Raw genomic sequence first — 19438 nt, forward strand, 5'->3', positions numbered from 1 at the left:
TTAAAACACTAATAATGACAATTAAAAACAACAACAACAAATTAAGCAAAACAGTAGCCTGGGGTTATATACACGCATCGGGAGGGGGGGGTGTCTTTCTGCCGTGCAGGTAAACTGGAATCAGCACTTACAGTTGAATAAATAGGAATTTCCTGAAAGTAAAGAATCACGAACTGCTATTATTATATACTTTTTAAAAACCTTTTAAAAATTGGAGGGAGGATTTTTAATGAGATCACGTAAAAATATATTTTTCAAATTATACAGGCAACAAATCTCCCCTCTCCCTTTTAAGTACGGCTCTTGATAGTAAAATTAAGGCACCCTGCCTTGAAAAGGGACTTTCCTATCAAAAGTCACGAAAAAGTTACGTTTTTAAGAGTTGGACGTTATGAAAATTTTTGGTCTGGTGGCAACCCTGAGAGAAGTTCGTTATAATGAAATCATGTTGGTTGTAAAAATTGTCATTATATAAAGTAATTACTTGCCACCCTGGCCAGAAGAAATTTACTAAATCTGAGAGGACAAATTTGCTAAATCGTATCTCTTTTTATTAAATGCTCGAAAAATTTTTCCACGTGCGGCTAACGCCGCTCACGCACCATCAAGCATAGATTTTTACTATAGGAGAATAATCATTAGGATTTCCACAATCTTTTTTCCTTTTATCTTCTTGTTTTTCCCTTTTCCTCTTTTCTTTCGTTTTCATAGTATGATTGAAAATCTAAAAATCTGTAAGTTCAAAAATCCTTTTTTTTTATTATTTTGATGTACTACTAGATAGGCTTCATATTCCACATGCGGTGTATCCAAGACGTCAAACAATAGTCTGGAATCTTAGATTCTGGAAATCCTGCTGGTAAAGCCCGGCTTTTAATTTATCAATGGTCTTCAGGTCATAAAATTCAGATATATTGAAAATTTAAAACAATCAACGAAGAAAAACAGCTACAACTCATATTCACGAAGTAATGCGGGCGAGGGAGTGCTTAGAATCTGAGGTGTGTTCGAAAGTGACGGCATTTGAAAATTGTCTTCCAGTTTCCGTTTTTAGCTTTGAAACCTAAACCCTTAAATTTTGCATTTTTAAGAGGAATTTTGCCAATTTTAAAACATTAATTGGGCTGGTCTTTAAATAAAGGATAAGCTCCTTACAAGGATTTCTGGCGAATTTACAAGCAATTAATTTAGGATTTTTTTTTTGAACTGATTTTTTCTGGATTCTCTCGTTCGCATTCAAGGGAATCAAAAATCAGTAAAATCTATGTCACTTCAAAACGCAAATGACGTAATCGGCTACCGATTTAGTTGTAAAAATAAGTAAATTAAAAAGTGCACCTCAAATTGGACTAGGGCTGCCAAGAAATAGAAAACTTATATAACATACAATAATTAGTTTTTAAAAGATTACATTGTGTCAATATTCTTCAGGTCAGGCAAATCATACAAATTGAAAAGTAAGAAGAAAACTATGAAGTCACAATAACAAAAATTTGATTTAAAAGGTTTTAATCGTCCTCGGCCTCACCCGAATTTAGAGTATCCACTAGTGTCGAATTCTGACTGAAGGGATCTACTTGTTTCTATTTCTTGATAGCCCGAGTCAAATCGCTGAGGATCACTCAGTCATGTACTCCACTTGAAGACCTGAGGACAAGTTGCTTTGTTTTCATCAGGGAAGAAACCCTCGAGACATTTAGCCTATTCTCGTTTTTAGTTTGGATAACCGACAAAACCAAGAACTGTCTTTCTGCTCCAGCACTTGAATAGGGCAAGCTGCAGAGAGTCAGAAAGAACTTGTGCAATTATGGAAAACGTTAGTTTCCAGAAGCGTCTTTAAAAAGGGAGAAGGCTAACTAACAAACTTAGCAGCTGTTATGAGAGTCTGGAAAAAATTATGAAAACCAATTAAGCCGGTATACCAGTCCTGATTTTAAATAGTTTGCCTTTCAAAGCGAGTATCAAGAAGGAGCCGAGAGAAAAGTAGAGATTTTTAAGCGCTATGGTTGGTGCAAAATCGCAAAAATGAGAGCAATAGTAGCCATAATATCTAACGTAATCAAAATCAGATTTTGAAAGGAATGGACCCTAATTTTTCCCCCTTAATTCATGTAAAATAACAAAAGTTTTGTCTACTACAAATGATAACTTTTTACTAGATTTCGGAAAATTTACTAGATCCTCTCAAGATCTAGTAAAATCCTACCGACGATGGCAACCCTAAGGAGTAGTATTAAAAACTTCGAAAAGGGCTCTTCGATTGGAAATTGGAGTGACTAGTGACCTTTTTGATAGTCGAAAGTGATTGGAGGGCAACTAGGCCCCCCCCCATGCAGATCTGTTCCCCCCACACATCCACTCAAGAGTGCAAGATAGCCATTCTGTTCAGCGTAGTTTATTTCCACGTAGAAAATATTTTTTGAGGAGAAAACTCCCCCAAAACCCTCGGGGCAAGGGTTTTAAGTTTTGACCTGGGGCAATTTATTCACTCTGATACTTAGATTTTCTCAATTTTATCAAGCATATCTGACAACCGACGGATAAAGAATGGAAGTGGATAAAGAATTTATTCACTCTATTAGATAGGTTTTGACAATGTTATTGGACAAAGGATGTTGATATAGAATTTATTCACTCTGATGCTTAGATTTAGTCAATTTTATCAGATGTATCTGACAAAGATTATGATAGACAAAATTTATTCACGCTGATACTTTGATTTTGTCAATGTTATCCCACGTATCTGACCATAGATGTTCATAAAAAATTTTATCACTCTGACACTTAGATTTTGATAATGATAACCATCATATCTGGTAGAGGATGTTGATAAAGAATCTATTCACTCTGATGCTTAGATTTTATCAATTTTATACTGACCTATCCGACAAAATAAGTTGATAAAGAATTTATTCACTATGATACTTAGATTTTCTCCATGTTAACCTATCTATCCAACATATGATGCATGCAAATTCCTTTTCTTACATCTCCGACGTTTTAACATACATTCTAAACGTTTTATATGCTAGCATAATCTAAAAATAATGAACAAATAACAATCTAATGCATAATATGTTTTTAATGAAATAATTTTAAGTAGGATATTACCACAAAAATATAATATTATACATTATTAATACCACTGTACAACTTTGGGACATTTTGAATCTGTTCAATAAAATAATTCATCATGTTCTTTCTTGATTGTGTAGCTACTCTCTTCTCTTATTTCGTAATCAGTAGAATAATCATTAATCCATTTTGAGTCGTACACAATTTTTTCGGGGGGGTCATCCACATGTTCAATATGCATTTCATCTTTGCTATTATTAGGTTCATTGTCTATATGATCAACAGCAGTAATAAAGTTCACTTGCGCTTCATTTTCCATCAATTCATCTTTATATTCCTTCTTGATATTTTCTACCTTTGCCCTTTTTATTTTTCCGGTTATTTCACTGTCTATTATCACATTATTTTTACACAGGTAACAGTCCCGGCACGTGGACAAGATAGGATTTATGCTATTCGTAGAAGAGTACGCCTGTCTTCTTTTGACCTTCCGTTGAATACTAATACCCAAAAGCTGACGATATGATGTATCAGTAGGTAATGTGTTACCAGCAACAGTAGCAAGGAGTTGTCCTCTATCATCGACGATTATTTTTATGTTGGCAGTCTCTTTGAGTACAATCATCTCATGAACTGATACTTTCGCATATCCAGAATGCGTATAATGTAAATTCTTAGGTACTCCCAAGAAATCTAAACTCTCACTGTCATAACAACGCAAGCATACGTTTCTGATAGTCCTACCGCTTGTAATTGTTTCATAGCTCAAATACTTCTCCTTGTCAGCATTCAATGCCAAAATAACACTATCATGTGAACAGATTTTTACTGGGGGGTCATCCACATGTTCAATATGCATTTCATCTTTGCTATTATTTGGTTCATTGACTGTTTGGTCAATGGTAGTAACGTTTGCTGTCACTTTGTTTTCATTGATTCATCTTTATTTTGCTTAGTGATATTTTCTACCAATGCCCTTTTTATTTTTCCAGCAATTTCACTGTCTATTATCACATTACTTTTACAAAGGTAACAGTTCCGGCCCGTTGACAAGATATGGCTTATGATATTAGTAGAAAAGTACGCCTGTCTTCTTTTGACCTTCCATTGAAGTCTAATATCCGAAAGCTGACGATAGGGTTTAACACTGGGTAACATGTTACCATAAGGACTAGCAAGAAGATGCCCCTCTTCATCAACTATTATTTTTATGTTGGCATTCTCCTTGAGTGCAATCATCTCCGGAGATCTCAATCTCGCATATCCACCAACATAAGAGTTGAATTTTTTTGGTACTCCAAAGAAACTTAATTCTTTACTGTCATGACAACGCACGCATATGTTTCCGATAGTGCTACCATTTGTGCTTGTTTCATAGTTCAAATACTTCTCCTCGTCAGTATTCAATGCTACAATAACATTATCATGTGAAAACACTTTCTTAAAATGCTTCATCCTCACTTTTTTAAAGATACGAATTATGTTTTATCCTTCCACTACGTCAAAAATACTGATTTAGTACATGCAATAACTAAGATGTGTTGATAACCTGCCATAGAGTACCATTGGGAAAGCCACGTCGTTTCTATGAGCAAGCATAGAGTACGATTGATACATCTGCAAGCATATTTCATGTCATTTTAAGATACGTAAAAAAACGTTTATTGATTGTGAAGTCGAAAAAAAATTCAAACCAAAAAAAAGTGCTACTACAAATATTATTTTTCTAATAGTAAAAGTCACAACTAAAATATCTATATCATTATCATTTTGAATTTGGAAGAAATAAAATGTTAATTTCTTATTTTTTAAGTATTTTTTTCCTAATTAAAATAAATTAAAAAAAAATTGTAAAAATATATAATTTTCAAAAAATAATAAAACTAAACAAAAAAAAACTTCAAAAAAAGTAAAAAAAACTGGGGGGAGGGGGGCCCGAAAAAAGTGGGAGGGAGGGGGCGCCTCGGTGGTTGGGGATAGGGGACCTTGGGAGGTTGAGGTCCTTGGTGGTTGGGGTCATTGATGGTTGCGATCCTTGATGCTTCAAACCTACAATCATCTCACTAGTTGATTTCTAAGGATTTCTAAAGATTTTTCCGAATTTCTTTATTAAAATTCTTTTCTTGGAATCTACATCTCTATTAGTATCAACTTTTTAGTGTACTACCATGTTAGAGCATATTCTATATTGACAACACTGTTCAAATGGTACTTGTGTATTATACAGAACACATCCGAGAAGTAAATCTAGGTCAAGTCACAAGGTCATCTTGTCATCTTTAATCGTTTCCGTAGATTGATGCTCACGATGTTATTCCAAATTTATAATAAATTGCCTATGAGTTAGCAACCCCTTCGGGATTACCTTAACTGGTAAGCAGTTTAACCCTTTATTACCACTTTCATACAATCCAATTAAAATGTTACCGAGCTCTGTCTCAACCCTATTATTCAATCACAAATTAAAATCAGTCATAGCTGATTTACGCCTTTGTAATACATTTTTTTGCAAACTTTTTTATTTTACTAATTTATAAAAATTTTAACATTATTATATACCGCTAATAATGTAAACGACACTGGACGAAAAACAGTTTAACACTTTTTACCACCTTCATACAATCCATTTAAAAATTTTACCGAGCTTGGTTTCATCCCTATTATTCAAGCACCAATTAAGATAATTCTGATCAGAGTTATGCAAATGCTATACCTTTTTTTCTGCAAATTGAGTTAGCTATGATACCTCTAAAGTCCAATAAACCTTTGAACACGTCATACCAAGGTCTTTTGCAGGCGTCAAATCTATTACACATCTGAGAATATTCTTTGTACAGTTGATAGTAATTAGTAGTGTTTCAGAAAATGGGTGTTGCCTCAGAAACCTGTCTGGTAAGGCATGTACCGTCTGTAGTAATAGATGACTGCCCGTGGTAAGCCCTGTGTCGTTGAAACTGCACTGTATATTCTTGTGTAATTCCATGTGTATCTTGGACTATGTATATCGTTACTACTCTAAATCTTCCGCCTCTTACTAATGATTACTGTAGGGAGGGGCACTTGATGATTCTTAACAGATTTTTGAATGCCGAGAGGCAGACTAGTCTATACTCGTGTAGTATGTTCTAATATTCCAATATTACTTATCTGAAAAGCCCGATTACTTATCCTTAGTTACCGCTTGACAAGACGTAAATGACATAAGAGGTCAGTAGGACTACTACTTGAGTAATCAGTCTTGATCAGTGGCCAGACAAGTAACCCTGGAAATGCAGGATAATTGAAGTCATATATGAACAAAAATTCAATCTTTTCAAAAATTAAACACAAATTGTGAAACTATGGGCGGATAACAAAAAGGGACATTAATTTTTAAATGTCGCACACTTTCCAGGGGTGTCTAAATAAGCTATGTTTATAGTGAAGTAGACCTGATTAGTGTTGTTATTCACCTCGTTGCATTCAGCTTTTCAGTTGGCAAATTACCGGATGAGTATTTTTTGTGATCTTTTGAAGATTACATCTGGGTAAGTTAATTTTAAGCGGTTAAGGGATGCTCAAAGGCACTCTTGGCTCACTGCAATAACGAGCCAAGTCCTAGGTTCTCTTGACTCCCCATTCTCTTAGGACCCTCATTCTTCCTTCGTCTAGGAACAGTATTTCCATTCCAGTTTTGGACGCTCCATTAAAATGACGAGTTTTTAGATCTTATAGGGGCAAATCATTTCATTTGGGTATTCCATGGGTTTCTAGCCTAATACTATCAAAGATTTTAGTCTCTTTGGTTCCTTATCTTGTTTCTAGACACAACACTCTGTCTGGCGGGAGGGAGAACGCGGTTCAATAGACAATACTCTGTGTGAAGGGAAAAGAGAACCAAGAGGCAATTCTTCATGTCAAGGGAGAATGAGAATCAAGAGAAAACGGTCTGTGAGGAAGGAGGTGCCTGGAGCCTAGATGAAAATAACAAAAAAAAACTGTAATTTACCATCTCAAAGTTTTTTCTTCGTTGATACATTCGGGAAGTCTGAAGTATGGCATTCTGACAGCTTAACTAATAATTCCTTGGTCCATATATTAGAATATTTCAATGAAGAATGAATTCTTTTAGTTGATGATTAAAGTGTATTCTGTAAGATATTTTGGTACAAGGAATTGGTGTGGTCAGGGCTGGGCCTTGTTTGTATAGCAGGCCTTGCTGCAGGATCCGTCCTAAATTTTACAGAAATCTATTTTTCTCCAGAAGAAGAAGACTTTGTTAGGGGTCCATGGGCCTGTACGAGATTGGAAGGAAACGATTCTTGTATTTATTTCTTAAGCCCTTAGATGGTGTAAAAGCGAGCCAAGTCCAAGCTACATTTAGTCCTCTTTTGTTTTGTCTTAGAAAGTAACTATGGCTGGATTTGTTATCCTTACAGCATAGCCGCGTAATTTATTTACGCTAAAAAGTAAAAGGCAAAGCATTGCTCAAGAAATCTTAACAAATCTAGCACAAGTTCATACGCAATATTGCTCCATAAGACATTGATCTTCTACACTTGAAAAATCAAAAGATACTACCATCTTGGAATGCAGCTTCCCTCGTACTACTTTGTTTCTACTAAGTCTTTCTAGCTAGAGTCCTTTTTATAGGAATTTTGTTTCATTTTCTATTATTTTCCTACGGTTCAAAGCTTAGTGTTCTTTAATAGGTTTATACTCAAATTCTACAATAAAACTGGAATTATACTTTAACGGCATCTATTCTTCAATGCAGTGTTCTGGGTATATTGTTAGTAACAAGATGGAATTATATAATTAATCAAGTAAATGACAAATAAAAAGGATAAATACTAATAAAAATAAAGTAAGTAATCATTTACCTAATGAAATCTCGGTGTATTGTTTATGTGTATTTTGCTTGGGTGATTAAAAATTCAGCTTTTGTGTCCATCTTTGGAGCAAATTTTATAATGTCACAATACAAGTTGTATTATTATCAAGTATCATAGGTGAAGAATACCAGTAACTTCAATGGGGGGGGGGCTGGGGTGTGTATATTTTACTGCAATATTTTTTCTGCATTCCCCTTTCCAGATTTAAGAAAGTCTTTTTGTGGCATTATTATTGAAAAAGGGCTTGGTTTTTCTTTCGTATTTTTGTTAAAGAAATTAAAAAATCACGAACTTTCCCTCCCTGAATTACAAGCAATACTCGTCCCATCCCGAGGGTCACGTCCAGAATTTTGTTTTCGAGGGAAGGGCATAAAATGGTTAAAAAACTTCAAATATTTGTTTAAATGCATTGCGTTAAGTTTTAACGTATCAGACAAAAATATCGAGGGGAAAGTAACAAACTCTTTCTTGTAAGTAACAAACTCTTTCTTGAATACACCTCTTGGATACCCAGTACGGAAATTTCATTCAAGAAATTATGAGAAAATTCTAAGTAAGTAACAATCTCTTTCTTGAAGTCCACTCTTGAATACGCAATACTATACGGAAATTTCATTTATGAAATTATGAAAAAATTCCAGATAAGTAACAATCTCTTTCTTGAAGTCACCTCTTAGATACACAATACGGATATTTTGTTCAAGAAATTATAAAAAAAGGGAAAGTAAGTAACAAACTCTTTATTGATTTCACCTCTTGGATACAAAAAAAAACATTTCATTTAAGAAATTATGACGAAATTCTAAGTAAGTAAAAAACTCATTCTTGAATTCACCATTTGCATGCACAATACAGAAATTTCATTCTATGGGACCTCTACACGTGATTAAACACGTTTTGAGACTACATGCTATTTGCTTGCCTTTCCTTGGTACCTTTCCAAACGAGCGGGGATTCCCCACTGGTTCCCCAACATTGCAAAAAAGTGAGCAGTACGAACGGGGATTCCCCAGATAAGTTTTGTTTCAACTCCATGTTTTTAACCAAACTGGTTTTTTTAGATAACACCCATGTTTTAGGGGCCAATCAGAGACAGCGGAGGTTGCTCAATATACAATAACTTGATTGGTGATTGGTTACACACCGCGACGGCGCATACATAGTGAGAGAGAGACATGCAAAGTCGACATAGCTTTCTTTCATTTTTTAAGGTTAATTTAGACGAGGTTACGTGCGCGCACGTAACCTCGTCGTAGTAAAAAACTCATTCAAGAATGAGTTTTTTACTTACTTAGAATATTTTCATAATTTCTTGAATGAAATATCTTTTTTGTATCCAAGAGGTGAAATCAATAAAGAGTTTGTTACTTACTTTCTTTTTTTTTATAATTTCTTGAATAAAATATCCGTATTGTGTATCCAAGAGGGGACTTCAAGAGAGAGATTGTTACTTACCTGGAATTTTCTCTTAATTACTTGAATGAAATTTCCGTATCGTATTGCGTATCCAAGAGGGGACTTCAAGAAAGAGATTTTTACTTACTTAGAATTTTCTCATAATTTCTTGAATGAAATTTCCGTATTGGGTATCCAAGAGGTGTATTCAAGAAAGAGTTTGTTATTTACTTACATTTTTTTTAGAATTTATTGAATGAAATATCTGTATTGTGCATCCAAGAAGTGACTTCAAGAAAGAATTTGTTACTTACTTACTTACAATTTTTTCATAATTTCTCGATTGAAATCGCTGTATTGTCTGTCCAGGAAGCGAGTTCAAGAAAGAGTTTGTTTGCAATGTTATTCATAATTTCCTGAATTAAATTTCTGTATTGTGCAAGGCAATGGTGAATTCAAGAAAAGGTTTGCTACTGATTTAGAATTTTTTCATAATTTCTTGAATGAAATGACTTTTTTTTTGTTTATCCAAGATGCGAATTCAAGAAAGAATTTGTTACTTACTTATTTACAATTTTTTCATAGTTTCTTAAAAGAAGTTTCTGTATTGTGTATCCAAGAGGTGACTTCAGGAAAGAGTTTGTTACTTGCCTACAATTTCTTCATAGTTTAATGAATGAAATTTCTGTAATGTTTATCCAAGAGTCGAAAACAATGAAGAGTTTGTTACTTACATACAATTTTTTCACAATTTCTTGAATGAAGTATCTTTATCCAAGAGGTGAAATCAATAAAGAGTATGTTACTTAATTACAAATATTTTAATAATTTATTGAATGAAATTTCCGTATTGTTTATCCAAGAGTTGAATTCAAGAAAGAAATTGTTAATTACTGAGAATTTTTTCATAGTTTCTTGAATTAAATTTCTACATCGTGTATCTAAGTCGTGGAAACAATAAAGAGTTTTTTACTTACTTAGAATTTTGTTATAATTTCTAGAACGAAATGTCTTTTTGTTTATCCAGCAGGTGAATTCAAGAAAGAATTCGCTACTTACTTACAACTTCTTCATAATTTCTTTAATGAAATTTCTGTATTGTGTATCCAAGAGGTGACTTCAAGAAAGAATTTGTTACTTACTTTTTTTACAATTTTTTCATAGTTTCTTAAATAAAATTTATACTTTTCTTATGCTAATGATAACATCATAAGAGAGTTTTGTACTTTAATACAATTATGTTAGTCTAACTGACATGATATATTTGCATTTTGTATACGTGGGGTATCTTCAAGGATCAGGTCTTAGCTGATTCGGTATGGTGTTAAAATTTCTTGAACATCATGTATAGCTTATTGATAAAGTATGTAAAATCAGCAAAGAATTCGCTACTTTCTTACAATTTTTGGTAATTTCTTAAATAAAGTTTCTGCATTATGCATACAAGAGGTGACTTCAAGAATGAGTGTGTTACCTATATACAATTCCTTCATAATTTCTTGAATGAAATTTCAATATTGTGTATCCAAGAGGTGAAAACAATAAAGACTTTATTACTTAATTTCGATTTTATTATGATTTCTTGAATTAAATATCTGTATTGTGTCCAGGAAGCGAATTCAAGAAAGCGATTGTTACTTACAATTTCTTCATAATTTAATGAAATGAATAGAACTATTCTAAAGAATAAAGACGGGTTAAGCTTAAAGATATTTATTGCTTAAACGTATTAACAGATTTTTTTTTGAGAAAAAAAAACAAAAAAACACAAATTTACATAAAAATAGTACTTAGAGTTCACACTTAAACATCCAGAAACGATGGTCCCATGATATAGAACAGTTTTTTACCATGCCTTTTGGATTTATCACGATCAGGTATGTCCTTAGGTATCCACTGCGCGAAGAACCTAACCTCGTCTTCAGGACGGTGATAAGCCCCTTCAAATTTAGGAGACTTAAATTCTTCTAGATTGAAAAGTGGAATCCTAGGGTCACACTTTTGAATTAAAACTTTATCCGTAGGTACATTACCCTTTACGTAGAGTGCTTCAGCCCCGAAAAAGCTGCAAATTTCATTGACTTCCTCCTGATCTTTTCTCAGTTCCTGAACAGTATTGTTAAGGGGTGTAATCACTCTATTACAGAATCCCAGTCCGTTTATATGACGCAATGTAGTACTCCGCAAGCTTTCCTCATACTCAAAAATATTTCAGTTCACTATCCAATGACAACAGTCAACATCTTTAGCTTTCAGAGAGAATACCAAAAGAGCGTATTCAATTCAAAATCGTCTAGATGATTTTTTCAGACTGATTGAAGAGTTATCATTCTTTTCTAAAATTTTGGAGCTTATTATTATAGTTGTAAAGTGGAAAAGGTCCTCGTTAAAATTTCAATCCTTTACCCAAGGTTGAATGGAGTTATGGTTAGGGAAATGAGTCCTAAAACCATCTGAATTCAATTTGGGGAGGAGTCATAAAACCCCCCAGTGGGAAAACCACATCGTGTCTCTGACCAATCATAGAGCACAATTGTTCGAACCATAAAAATATCTGTTGAGGAGGTATCATTAGCAATAACCTACTTCTAATGAAGCATATCAAGTCGCCTGTTTACCGGGTACTAAATAACTACCATTTTTACTCCCCCTAGCATTATATTGGCTTACACTGAAAATAATTGAACGGAAAAAATAAAAGCCCGATAAATATTTACTATTTGGTGTGACAAACACAGCGCAACGTTTAGCTAGATAAGAAGAAGAAAAATACGGAAAATTAAGTCTTTTATTCACTATTTTACATGAAAAAAATTTTTTAGTCGAGGGAATGAATCCTTATACTAGAAGTAATATTCATGAACTTTAATAGATAATGTATTTACTATGCTAGTATACTGTCTTGAGCTTAAATAAATTGAACAGAAAAAATTAAACCCCTATCAAATTTTACTTGCGGCTGTAAGAAACTAAGCATAACGCGTGGCAAAGTGCCACAACAAGCAATAAAACAAATATCTGTCAAAGAGGTCTCACTAGATCTAACCTATTTCTAAAGAAGCATTTCAAGGCACCTGTTTACCGGGTACTAAATAGCTACCATTCCCCCCCCAAAAAAAAACTTAATTTACCCCACACGTACCATTTTTTCTGCACCAGCCACAAAACTCAATTCCTCCTAGAATTATTTAAACTAAATACCCTCGCCTCTCACAGAAAGTTCAGAAAGACAAAATAGCCTTATTTATAGTCGAATGTTTACCCGAATATTTAACACATACCATTCTTGGTACACAAAACCTTGGGATTTTCACGATCCGTCTTATAAACTAATGTAGTTCACCCCATTTTTGCCATTTTAACCCCCCCCCCCTACCAACAAAAAAAATTTTCCCTCGCACGTGCCTGGTGATGTCAAATCAGGCAACATAGTCTCTCAAACCCCGTAAAAATGACTCAAACCCCCGTGCAACTGAACCCCCTTTAACAGAACCCTCGTGCAACTCAACCCCCACGTGCAACCTAACCAAATTTAACTAAACCCCTTGCAACTGAACCCCCTTTAACTGAACCCTCGTGCAACTCAACCCCCCCCCCCTTGCAACTCAATCACATTTAACTAAACTCCATGTAACTGAATCCACATGTAACTGAACCCCCGTGCAACTGAACCCTCGTGCAAGTCAAGCCCAAATTAGCTCAATCTCCCTGTAAGTGAACCTACAATGTAACTGAACCCCTGTATACCCGAAACCCCGTTCAAATGAACTCCTGTACTACTGAACCCTGGTGTAACTGAACGCTCGTGCCCCTCAACCCCCGGTATCTAAACCCCCCGGGGAACCGGACCCGCGGGATCTGAACCCGAATGCAACTTGACCCCCCCAGCACCTCAGCTCCCGCGAAACCCTTTTCAGCAATGTCATGCTTCATTTTGCACCTCAACCCCATTGAACTAAACCCCGTGCAACTGCACCCCCTTTAACTGAACCCAAGTGCAACTCAACCCCCGTGCAACATAACCACATTTAACTAAACCCCGTGTAACTGAATCCGCATGTAACTGAACCCCCGTGCAACTAAACCCGCGGGCAACTCCAGCCCCATTTAACTCAAGCCCCGTGCATCCGAACCCTCCATGTAACTGAACCCCTGTAAAACCGACACCCCGTACAAATGAACCCCCGTGCTACTGAATCCTCGTGAACCTCAACCCAAGTTAACTAAACCCCCATGTAACTCTACTCCTTTAAATGAACCCACTTGCAACTCAAGCCTCCCTGCAACTCATCTCCCTCGAAACACTTTTCAGTCATTTCTTGTTAAATTTTGCAACTCAACCACATTTAACTAAACCCCGTGCAACTGAACCCCCTTTAACTGAACCCTCGTGCAACTCAACCCCCCGTGCAACTCAACCACATTTAACTAAACCCCGTGTAACTGAATCCACATGTAACTGAACCCCCGTGTAACTGAATCCTCATGCAAATCAAGCTCCATTTAACTCAACCCCCGTGCAACTGAACCCTCCATGTAACTGAACCCCTGTATAACCGAAACCCCGTACAACTGAACCCCCGTGCTACTGAACCCTCGTGCTACTGAACCCTCGTGCATTTCGACCCCATTTAACTAAACCCCCGGGGAACTTTCCCCCCTTTCACTGAACCCTCGGGCCACTCGCCCCTCCCTGCACCTCGTCCCCCTCAAACCACTTTTCAGCCGTTTCTTTTTAAATTTTGCAACTCAACCACATTTAACTAAACCCCATGCAAGTTACCCCCCGGGAACTGCCCCCTCGCGCAACTCACCCCCCCCCCCGTGCAACTCAACCACATACTCAACTCCCGTGCAACTCAACCCCCTCAAAAACCTCAGTCTGTCAAATTTTCAACTTGATATGCATAGCCTAGTGCCAGGAACCAGTGGGAACTATTTTAAACTGACAAAACTGTCCAAAAATCACTTGTGTATTATACAGTACACAATCACTCCATCTCCCCCAAAACACTTTTCAGCCATTTATTGTTAAAAATTTTTATTTCTTAACTATTTTAAATTGACAACACATCGAAGTATATTTTAAATTGACAACACATCGAAGTATTTGCAAAAATGCTAAACTCTTTTCTCTTTTTCCACCTTAGTAGGATCAAATTCGCACATCCTATCTACCGAATATTCTGCTCAGCGTAGTTGAAAGACTGAATAACTATAAATTTAGATATAACACGACTCCCCACGGCCCCTGGGAAAAGGTCTAAGTTATTAAATTTGCCCATTGTTTACGTATAGTATTTGCTATTGAGAAGTATGAATACATTTTTCGGATGAAGGGGGGGGGATTTTCTGCTTGGAGCATTTTCAAAGGGGAAAATTTGCCATGGCGAGGGAAGTTTCCAGGGGGTGATTGTTTAAGGGGAAAGTTTACACGATAGGAGTTTTCCGCAATTCCTAAACAAAATTCTTCTTACAGGTTGCTTTCTCTTTGCCGACTCAATTTTACACCTGAGAATGTTAAGGGTGTATTCGGTTAATTTTCCCCAGGATTGAATTGTCTAGAAGATATATCCTTGGGGACGAGGGATTTTTCCGTGTAGGTGGATCCAGATTTTCTGGCATTATTTAAAAACTATCATAAATTAACACCACTCCAGAAATTAGGAAGGGGTTGCCCCTTCTTCAACACCTCGTTGTTTACGGTACAGTTTGAATTTCCTCCCAATCTTTAAGAATGCCTCCAGAAACTTAAAATTAGTATATAGCTCATACTTTTATAACATGGAAAAAGTTAGGGAGCTCTGTTTAGCGCACATGGTAGAACTGTTTGGCCAAAACAGAAGTTGAATTTGACCACCAAGACGAAACATTGAAAGCACTGTTTCCTTTGGATTCGAAATTGTCCTTGGTGGAGAGCACGACAGAAATGTGTCTGCCCAGGCGGTTTCCCAACTTGCTCGGGAAACCGAATTTCAGCAAGAGAAGACTAGAAAAAACCTTGGCGAACTTTGGAACTTCATTATTGACAAAAGAACATGTTATTTGCATAACCACTGCAGAAATGAATCTGTCAGTTTTCTGGTCAACCTTAAGAGAAAGTAAAGATGCCAAGGGGGAAGAAAATTAAAAAGATTTTTGTGATTTTATGACGATGTTATATGACATGCCCACTGTTTGGCAGCAGCTGAAAGACATTTTACGCTATTTGGTTTTATCAAGACCTATTTACGAAATGGTCTTCTAATGCAAATGACTAGTTATTTTATGCATGTGAAGCAAATAAATTGCTGTGCTGGAACGTCGCTGGAATTCTGGATTATACATTTCGAAAAGCGCAAGAGATACTCCGATTGGCAAAAACTAGCAAAGTAAGAGAGAATGTTGACTCTCAGGCTGACCATACCTTTCAAGGGGAATTTTCGTTAGAATATTAGTCTTAAGCCCCTCAAGTTTTTTTTTAGTGTTTACACGTTTTTATGAGTTCTGTACTCGTATTAAATGATTCTTTTTTGTTTTCATTATATTTTATGTTAATTGGCCACTATGAAAGAGGTTTACAAAACGTCTTTTAGTCAATACCCCAAGTGATAAGAAAAATAAAGTCTAGTTTCTGAGATTTCAAGATGGACATATTGTGGACATATTTTAGACGAAATATGGACACATTTTGGATACAAATGACATATTTTTGAATGCTCAGGGGACATATTCGTGAACCAAAAAGTTGGTAACCCTGAAAGAGCATCCAACAGAGAACTGTCTTCTGAAGTCAGACGCCCTGACGTCTGTACACCCGTTTTGTTGTACATTTCTTGGCCTTTGGCTTGCTTTGACTGTTAATTTGGTTGCTGGAAATTCTCTCAGATTCCTGTATATTGCAACTACCAAATTGTTTGAAAGTGCTTATCAAACCCTTTTATAACCTGCTTTGAAACCTAGTGCTGCGCCTGCTTTTGATTTATATTGCTTGCTTAATTTATTATTGACTGAGGGCCCCCCTCTGCTTGTAGCCTACTTGTTTTTATTTATTTGACAATTTATTTCCTTTTTGTGATTTGGTTTTGTCGTTTTAGCTGTTTTAGCCCTTTGGGGTTTTATTTGTGATGACTGACAGGATGGTTAGTAGTCTTGTCACCCCTGACCCCAATAACTGTAGTGTAAGGATTTTGGCATTAGGTGCTGAAGGTCCAAATGAAACCAGTAGGCCTAGGTTGTTGACATTAGGCAGTAGAACAGTTGTTCTACTAATAACCAATGAAACCCAAAACGAACAGAAATTACAATAAATAACCTAGTCAAACTCAAAACGAACAGAAATTAACATGAGTAGGGCTAAAAACCCCTATGCCTTCCCAAGGCAAGAACATAATTTGCACTTTACTGAAAAAATTAATTTCTGTTCGTTTTATATTGACATAGTCTTTTCAGGTAAAAAGAAATAATATTTAAATCTTTTCGTTTTTTAAGACTTTATAGTTTGGCCTGCTGTTTGTATGCTGGAGAAAAATTTTCAGCAATTTTTAACAACATAAACCCTTTTAAAAATCAGGACACAAATAGTAGTGTTTAATAGGGTGGGCGTGGGAGGGGGACTAGTTGCCCTCCAATCACTTTTGTCTATTAAAAAGGGAATTAGCCCTTTCAATTTCCAATCGAATGAACCCTTTTTGAGTTTCTACGACAACCCTTTCTATGAACACCTTATATGACCCCAGGACATAAATTATAACCCTTACCCTGAGAGCTGTGAGGGTGCTGTCATTCTCAAAGGCCTAATTTAAAGAAGTTTCAACAACGTTAAACAAAATGGATATCTCCACATTTTTATTGGATGTGTCTGCAGAAATGGTGGGTTTAAAGGGGCGTTAGTGGCTCTCCAATCACTTTCAACTATTAAAAGAGGCCCTAGCCCATTCAAATTCCAATTGAATGAGCCCTTTTGAAGTTTCTACAGCAACGCTTTCAATAAAAACCTTATATGCCCAAGGGCATAACTTACAACCCTTGCCATGAGGGCTGTGAGGGGGTTGTCATCGTCAAAAACATAATTTCCGGACCTTGCAACTACTTTGAACAAAATAGCTATCTCAAAGTTTTAATTGGATTTGTCTGGGGAAATGGTGGGCATGAGAGGTGGGCTGGTTGTCCTCCAATTAATTTCAACTGTTAAGAAGGGCACTAGCCGTTTCAATTTCCAATCGAATGATTCCTTTTTGAATTTTCTACGACAACGCTTTCTATAAAAATGCTCCCAGGGCAAATATAATATGATCCCATCGCATAACTTACAACCCTTGCCATGAGGGCTGTGGGGGGAGTGTCATCCTCAAAGATATAATTTCCGGGCCTTTCAACTACTTTGAACAAAATGTAATTTTCTACGTCAACGCTTTCTATAAGAAAAACCTTATATGCTCCCAGGGCATAACTTACAACCCTTGCCCTGAGGGTTGTGGGGGGAGTATCATCCTCAAAATGAAATTTCATGAATTTTTAACTACGTCTAACATAATGGCTATCTCAAAATTTTGATTGGATGTGTTTGGGGAAAAGGTGGGTGTGAGAGGGGTGTTAGTTATCCTCCAATCACTTTTGACTATTAAAAAGGGCGCAATCCCTTCTAATTTACAATCGAATAGCCCTTTTTGAAGTTTCTACAACATCACTATCTATAAAAACCTTATATGCCCCGAGGGCATAACTTACAACCATTGCCCCGAGGGCTCTGAGGGGGTTATCTTTCTCAAAGCCTTAATTTCTGAAGCTTTTAACTACGTCGAATAAAATGGCTATCTCGAAATTTTGGTTGGATGTGTTTGGGGAATGGTGGGTGTGAGAGGGGTGTTAGTTATCCACCAATCACTTTCGACTATTAATAAGGGCACGAGTCCTTCTAATTTCCAATCGAGTGAGCCCTTTTTGAAGTTTCTACAGCATCAATATCTATAAAAACCATATATGCCCAAGGCTCAATGATATAATTTCCGGACCTTTCAACTCCGTTGAACAAACTAGTTATATCAAAATATTGATTGGATGTGTTTGGGGAAATGGTGGGTGTGAAAGGGGGGTTATTTATCGTTCAATCACTTTCGACTAATAAAAAGGGCACTAGCTGTTTCAATGTAATATCGAATTACTCCTGTTTGAATTTTCTACGACAATCATTTCTATAAAAAAAACCTTTTCTGATCCCAGGGCATAGTTTACAACCCTTTCAATGAGGGCTGTTCGGGCGTGTCATCCTCAAAATTATAATTTCTGGATTTTTAATTACGTCGAACAAAATGGCTATATCAAAATTTTGATTGAATGTGTTTGGGGAAATGGTGGGTGTGAGAGGGGTGTTAGTTATCCTCCAATCCCTTTTGACTATTAAAAAGGGCACAAATCCTTCTAACTTTCAATCGAATGAACCCTTTTTGAAGTTTCTATAACATCAATATCTATAAAAAAAACTTATATGCCCCCAGGGCAAATCTTACAACCGTTTCCTCCGAGGGTTCTGAGGGGGTTATCAATGTTCAATGGGTTTATTAACAACTGAAAAGAATAAATAACACATAATCAAAATACTCAGTCCATTCCTGGACGCCGAGAACCAAAATCATTACAAATTAACATAATACACAGAATGGTCACCGCTCCTAATCTCAGACACAACCATACCCCTCATTTACCCAATAACTAAAACTATTACCTTCTCGTTCCTTACCCTCAGGGGAAACCACCCCGTCAAATTTAAAAATCATACATTTGTAATTTAAATTTACTACTTACATTTAATTCGAACTTTTTTTTCTATTATTATTATTAACTTTTCATTTGTAATGCTATTAAATGATTTTTTACTCTTTTTTTAAATGATGTGAGGGAGCTCCTACCTCTCAGCTCTTCTGGGATCAGGTTCCATATCTTCGCACAAGCTACGTTAGGAGCGAAATCTGATCGCACGGTCGGGGTGAGGGGTAATTGCAGGTTTGATGATGATCGGGTATGCAAATTATGCTGGTCTAAAATAGGTCGAAATAATCTTTTAAACGCAGATGGCAGCTCTCCAGCTAAAAACTTGAGCACAAAGGTCAAGCAGG

The sequence above is a fragment of the Artemia sp. Qi Xiang Cuo genome, chromosome 15 (genome assembly GCF_049724085.1).
Source record: "Artemia sp. Qi Xiang Cuo chromosome 15, ASM4972408v1, whole genome shotgun sequence".
Classification (NCBI taxonomy): domain Eukaryota; kingdom Metazoa; phylum Arthropoda; class Branchiopoda; order Anostraca; family Artemiidae; genus Artemia; species Artemia sp. Qi Xiang Cuo.